The sequence below is a fragment of the Oryctolagus cuniculus genome, chromosome 19 (assembly GCF_964237555.1).
Source record: "Oryctolagus cuniculus chromosome 19, mOryCun1.1, whole genome shotgun sequence".
Taxonomy (NCBI): Eukaryota; Metazoa; Chordata; class Mammalia; order Lagomorpha; family Leporidae; genus Oryctolagus; species Oryctolagus cuniculus.
In genome coordinates, this window is record NC_091450.1 from 66,012,169 (window position 1) to 66,019,541 (window position 7,373).

At 44.2% G+C, this 7,373-nt stretch overlaps 1 pseudogene; it reads left to right on the forward strand.

The window, feature by feature from the left end:
• Positions 1-5,787, forward strand: part of LOC108175751 (type 2 phosphatidylinositol 4,5-bisphosphate 4-phosphatase pseudogene) — a 79,382-nt pseudogene extending 73,595 nt beyond the window's left edge.
• The last annotated feature ends 1,586 nt before the right edge of the window (positions 5,788-7,373 follow it).

Sequence of the window (7,373 nt, forward strand, 5' to 3'; positions counted from 1 at the left end):
TTTTAAAGACAACAAAATACCGAGGCATCTTTTTCATTAACTTTGATCATTATTAACTTCCATAAACTGTGATCTCATTAGACCACGATGGAAATGATCCTTTGTAAGTCACTGGATTTTCTTAGACCAAAAAGCTATTCCTAACGTGTTTTGCTATATCTGGAAGTGGAAAACGTTTTTGCATTTCCACTTTGCTTAAGTTGCTCCCCAGTGTATTTAGTTAAACTTCATTCTGGTTCACCAGAACAAAGGCATCCCTTGGCTGCCTTGGTGAGAATGTTTGCATTGTCTGATTTCATTGTGTCCTATTTGCATGTGGAAAATTCCAGGGGTGGTGGGGAACAGATTGTACTAGCTCATGGCTTCCCTCCCTCATTAAATACTTGAGGAACAAGCATGATTTAGGAATAGAAGAGATAAGCCAAAATAGGGCCTGGAATCCTTCCTTGTGCTAAATATAGAATCGAAGGCGAGAAAAGGGGGAGCAAGAACTTGGATCAGACTCTCAACTTTTTTGGGGATTTCCCTTGATTCTACTCAAGTTCTGCTTCTGTTCCTCCCTCCCTCCTGCTCACTTCTTTTCTTGTATTAGGAAATCATAGAGAGTAAATATTAATTGTATTTCCAAGGGCAATTTTTAAATTACAAAGAGTCTAAAAAACATTTATGTCTCATAAAAATATCAGCTCCACTCTGAAATGTTGCCATTTGCCCCCTCTATTTTCTCCTTTTCCTGGTCTCTTAGCATGAAATTTCTTTTCTTTTCTTTTTTAAATATTTATTTATTTGAAAGTCAGAGTCACACAGAGAGAAAAGAGGCAGAGAGAGAGAGAGAAGTCTTCCATCTGCTGGTTCACTCCTCATATTGGGCCAGGCTGAAACCAGGAGCCAGGTGCTTCTTCCCAGTCTCCCACGTGGGTGCAGGGGCCCAAGGACTTTCCCAGGCCATAGCAGAGAGCTGGATCGGAAGTGGAGCAGCCAGGTCTCTAACCGGAGTCCATATGGTATGCCAGTGCTTCAGGCCAGAGCGTTAACCTGCTGCACCACAACACCCATCCCTTAAATGTAATTTCTTTTACTTCAAGAGTAAAGTAACTTCACCTCTGTTTGATGATCCTGGTCTCACTCTCACCATGTGCAAAAAATAAATTTTTTTTTCCTGCTACCTCCGACGGGGGAAGGAGCTTGAAGCTGGGCCAAGCCTTCCAAGCCTTTGCCCTCCATTGCAGAGTGGAGAGTCTCTCAGCTCAGAAGCTTGTGCTGCTCAAGGATTTGCACAAACACGGAGTTGAGACATACCACTTGCCTGAAGGGGTGCAAAAGGCAAAGGACAAGCTGGCTGTCCTCTGAGGTAGAGACACATCAGTGCTGTCTTAAGCTGTTCTAAAGGATCTTGGAGCATGCAGGCAGGACGCGCTCCTGGGAATTGTCCCTTGGCAGACCCCGGATGCTAACAGCTGACCTTGGAGCAGCGCTTCTCCGCCCAGGGAGGGACTTGAATCATCTCCTTAGTTCCAGTTTCCTCGTCTTTCAAACGAGGAGGGGAGAGCACATGTTCCCTGAGATCCTTTCATCAGGTCAGTTCTATGAGTTAGTGAGTGAGATTTATTTTCCAATAGGCCCGCACATCCAAAACCATACCTGGGTCCTGGAGGTAGACCTCCCGCCTATTCTTGGAATCTTGTCACTTGCCCAGAACTGGGCAGGAGTTTATGGCCAAGGGACCCTTCTGTCTCCCTCCCTCCCTTCTTTTCTCCTTCCTTCATTGATTTTTAATAATCCTAATTATCTTTTTCCTGAACATCTTGGGAGCTATATTTTCTCCTTTGAAGCTGGAGTCGATTTGTATCAAGTTATTTTGAGCCAAGTCCTGTGAATGTGGTGAGAGGCCAAGCATGATGCCACAGCTTTGGCTAAGGCTATGTTTCCCATGCATGCTGTGAACTCTGAAATGCTGTCTGCCAGTCACCAGGCCACAGTTCACTCTCCTTGCCAAATTCAGAATTGGAAATGAAAAAAATGTCCTGAAGATCAAAGGAATAAAGCACTAGGGCCTTCCATTTTTTTTTTTTTTTTAAGATTTAGTTATTTTATTTCAAAGGCATGGTTACAGAGAGGCAGAGGCAGACAGAGAGAGAGAGAGAGAGAGAGAGGTCTTCCATCCGCTGGTTCATTCCCTAGATGGTTGTAAAGGCCAGAGCTGAGCCGATCCAAAGCCAGGAGCCAGGAGCCTCCTCCGGGTCTCCCATGCGGGTGCAGGGGTCCAAAGACTTGGGCCATGTTCCACTGCTTTCCCAGGCCACAGCAGAGAGCTGGATCGGAAGTGGAGTAGCTGGAACCTGACCAGCATCCATATGGGGTGCCAGTACTGCAGGTGGCGGCTTCACTGACTACCTCACAGCGGCGCCCCCCCACCCCCACTTTCTTTTGATTCCTTTGTTTTCTTGGTCCTGGAATTTTTAACTGCTGACTTTGATGTCTGGTCTTTGTTGTACTAGACATTCTCATTACTTACTTTACAATGTACTCCTTAGAAAGATCTTGGTATTTTATATGTCCAAATACATGGACTAATAGTTACAGAAACATTCTTCATATTCCATATTACTTTTTAAATTAGGCCAAATATTTCTTTATTTTACTTGAAAGGCAGAGAAAGAGAGAAGGAAAGAGAAAAAGTTCCTTTATCTACTGGTTCACTGCCCAAATGGCTGCAATGGCTGGAACAGGGCCAGTCCAAAGCCAGGAGCCAGGAGCTTCCTCCGGGTCTCCCACATAGGTGCAGGGGCCCAAGCACTTGGGCCATTTCTGCTTTTCCCAGGCGCATTAGCAGGGAGCTGGATTGGAAGTGGCGCAGCTGGGACCATACTGGATGCCAGTGCTACAAGAGGAGACTCAGCCCCTAGAGTCACATTCTGTAGCCCACAAAACAGTCATTCACTTTTTCATTCTCATGAAATAAACAGGTTTAATTTACTGGCACAAGACTGGCTGGCTGTGCAGCAAGCTGCTGGTGTGAGCAGATTCAGGGTCGGGGGAGCAGTTCACCTGGGTTAGGAGGAAGCTCTGGGTCCTCAGTCACCCCTTCCTGGTCTGGCTGGGCTCTGACTCAGCACTTCCAGTTTGTTCTGATTATGTTTCCTGTGGTGAGCATTTACACATCCGGAATTTTTTCTTATTTCTGTTTTTTTTTTTTTTTAAAAACGAACATTTTTATTTAAGGTATGCAAACTCCATACATTTCATAAATACAACTTTAGGAACATAGTGATTCTTCCCACCCTACCTGCCCTGCCCCCCACACTCCCACCCCCGCTTCCTCCTCCCACTCCTATTCCCATTCTTATTTCTTACCAAGATCTGTTGTCAATTACAAGAACATTTGAATTTGTACCCAAAAGGAGCCTAAGTCCAAGTCCTCCCTTCTTTTTTCCCTTTGACCACACTGAGGCTGAGACAGGTTGAGTGGCCCACCACTGCCAGAACCCTGAACTCCTTTCTCCGTATTTTGGGGACATCCCTAAATTGAGGTTACTTGACTGGGAAAGGAACATTAGGTCTCCCTTGGGATTGTGGGGAAGCCACCAGCACACCCTGAAGGGCTCAGCGTGGACATGTCACGCCACTGTCTCAATTTTCCAGAGTTGTCGGAGAGCAATAGTATCACCTTTATTTTCCTTATTTCTGTTTTTGTTTTCCCTTTTTTTCTTTTTCTGCCTCTTTTTTACTCTCACCCTGTCTCTTTCCTACATTGCTTGCCATAGGTAAAGACATTAGAGCGTTTAAAGAACAACAGATACATCCCAATGAAAACTTGAAACAAATCCCAGAGCTCTTTCCCTCTCAGCCTCAGTTCTTTTTCTTTTTTTAAATATTTATTTATTTATTTGAAAGTCAGAGTTACAAAGAGAGAGAACGAGAGGCAGAGAGAGAAAGAGAGGTCTTCCATCTGCTGGTTCACTCCCCAGTTGGCCCCAACGGCTGGAGCTGAGCTGATCCGAAGCCAGGAGCCAGGAGCTTTTTCTGGGTCTCCCACACGGGTGCAAGGGCCCAAGGACTTGGGCCATCTTCTACTGTTCTCCCAGGCCACAAAAGAGAGCTGGATCAGAAGTGGAGCAGCCGGGTCTTGAACTGGTGCCCATATGGAATGTGGGCACTGCAGGTGGTGGCTTTACCTGCTACACCACAGCACCAGCCCCAAACGCAGTTATTCCTTTAGCTACACATATGTGAATCTGTGTGTGATAAGGTGATACCATAGGCATCAATAGAATGGGTGCCGTTCCAAAAGGAATGACCAGAAGTGCTACCGTGGCAACCCTGGAAGAGTCTACAGTGTTACCCAGCATGCTCTTGGCGTTGTCAACAAGGTAAGGGCAAGCTTCTTGCTAAAGAAATTAGTGTGTGTACTGAGCATATTAAGTACTCTTAGGAGCTGAGACAGCTCCTGAAACTTCAGTATGAAGAAAAATGATCAGAAAGAGAAAGAAGGGTTGGGTGTTGGGGTGCAGCAGGTTAAGACTTCGCTTGGAACACCAGCATCTCAGACCAGAGTGCTGGTTCAAGTCCTAGCTACTCTGCTTCCAATCCAGCTCCCGGCTAACGTGCCTGGGAAAGCAGTGGATGAGTCCCTGCCACCCACATGGGAGACCCAAATGGAGTTCCTGGCTCCTGGCTTCAACCTGGCTGTTGCCAGGTTATGAACCAGTAGTTGGAAGACATCTCTGTCCCCAATCCGTCTCTGCCACTCTGCCTTACCTAAAAATACATAATCAGTTTTTTTTTTTTTTTTAAAGAACAGCCAGGAGCCGCCACCTCCACCTCTGCCTCCACCTCTGCTGTAACTTGGCTCAGCCTCTCTCTGGCCTGCCGCTGCTGCAGTCATGGCTGTGGACAGGGTGGACGAAGGCTCACCATTGCTATCAGCATTGTATTCAGGGAATGTCACTCCCCCAGTCCCACCATATTTGCAAGAAAGCAGCCCCAGCACGGAACTCCCACCTCCATATATGGCTGTTGCTAATCCAGATGCAGCGGTATTCCAGTAGTAAATTGCCGTACATGCCAGTCTCTCATCAATTTGGATGGCAAACTTCACCAGCCTGTGACTAAGGGCATGGTCTGCAATGAAGCCACGCCAATCAAAAACCCACCATCAGGGAAGAAATATGTTAGATGCCCTTGTAATTGTCTCCTCATTTGTAAGGACACATCTCGGCGAACAGGATGTCCAAGACCCAGCTGTAGACACATAATCACCCTTGGCCCAATAATGCTTACTTCTGAACAGCCAGCTCAACCTGCTCTGCCAACCCAACAAGAAGGTCCAAGGGTTGTGTGTGGACACTGTGGAAGCACATTCCTGTGGATGGAACTGAGGTTCAACACTCTGGCAAAATGCCCACACTGCAAAGCAATCTCCTCCGTGGACAGTGCACTTCCACGAAGACCCTGCTGTGCATACATTAGTGTTGGAATGATATGTATTTTCACTGGAGTTGGGTTAACTGTTGGCACCCAACACTTGGCTAGGCGATTTCGTGCAACCTATGTTTCTTGGGCAACTGCTTATCTTTTAGGTCTGATCTGTCTTATCTGAGCTTGTTATTGGGGAGTCATAAGACTCAGCTATCCAGAACACAGTTTTGCATAAGCTTGCTTAAGGTTCGGTGATAACAGGTGAGAGTGTCTAGTAGTTCTTGGTAAGCTACTCTGGACATCTTTAAATCATTTATCCTAATGGATTCCATTCTGGTTTATGTATAATAGTTTCAAGACTTTCAGAGTCTTATGAACAAATACTCATTGCATTCCATTATATGCAAATAGATTGTTTTGCTGCTAGGTTTTCAAACTTGGAATCATAAAGCTGTGTTTTTATGTTCTTTAAAATCTCTTGAAGATATTTTTGGATTTGTCACCAAACACTGCTTATAGTCTCATGCTTTCATTATTTTTCAGTTATTCCATTACTTGTTGATTTGTGAGCCTTTCCAAGAGCTGTTAATAAATGTTTCAACGGGTTCACATTTATACTTACACTTTAATTAAACATTATCAAAATTGCTTGCGGGGCTGGCGCTATGACATAACAGGTAAAGCTATATGGGCGCCAATTCGAGTTCCGGCTGCTCCACTTCCGATCCAGCTCTCTGCTATGACCTGGGAAAGCAGTAGAAGATGGCCCAAGGACTTGGGCCCCTGCACCCTCGTGGGAGACCTGGAAGAACCTCCTGGATCCTGGCTTCGGATCTATGCAGCTCCAGCCGTTGTGGCCAATTGGGGAGTGAACCAGCAGATGAAAGACCTCTCTCTGTCTCTTTATCTCTCTGTCTTTCTCTCTCTCTTTGCCTCTCCTCTCTGACTTTCAAATAAATAAATAAATCTTTAAAAAAAATTACTTGCTTTAAAATGTAAACAATGTGCATTTTTGCTTGAACTGCTTACAATAACTTTAACCTAAAATTATAGTGCCCTTATTCAGGAAATAAAAATTTGGGTGTACCTTCAAAGACTTGACACCTTTGTCAGAAAAACTTTCTGGATACTGCACGCTTGTTTTCTGTTGCTTGTAGAAAGATACAATATTTTGGTAGTAATTTAAAATACAGGAGTGAAAATATTTATTTGCCCACAGTTGGAGATGTTGAATAAATGTCTTTTCTCAAAGATCATAGAACTTTGTCTTTTATTTTTGTCTTTTTATTTACCAATTATAAAATATTTTGTCTAGATTTATGGGACTTAATGTAATATTAGCTATATGTATTCCTTCATAGAGAGAGGAAGCATTTCACGTAACATGTTTTATAATACTTCACCACTTAATAAAGGGTATATTTACACTGGGTTGTGCTCCTTTTCATTAGATCATGATAAATTTTTCCTACTGAGATAATTATGTACCACATATATGGGAAGGGAGCTTATGATATTTTACACTAACTAAAATGTTAATGTTAGAGGTACTTTACCAATCTTACCAAATATAAGTGATTAGATAATTACCTAATTTATTCAAGAAAATAGATCAGAGACAAAAAGCAACATAGTTTTTTTTTTTTTAAAGATATATTTATTTATTTGAAAGTCAGAGTTACACAAAGAGAAGGAGAGGTAGAGAAAGAGAGGTCTTGCATCCGCTGGTCCATTCCCTAGATGGCCACAACAGCCGGAGCTGCACTGATCCAAAGCCAGGATCCAGGAGCTTCTTCTAGGTCTCCCACATGGGTGCAGGGGCCCAAGGCCTTGGGCCATCTTCTACTGTTCTCCCAGACCATAGCAAAGAGCTGGATCAGAAGTGGAGCTGCTGGGACTTGAACCAGCACCCACTACACCACAGAGCCGGCCCTGCAATATAGTTTTCTAAGAAT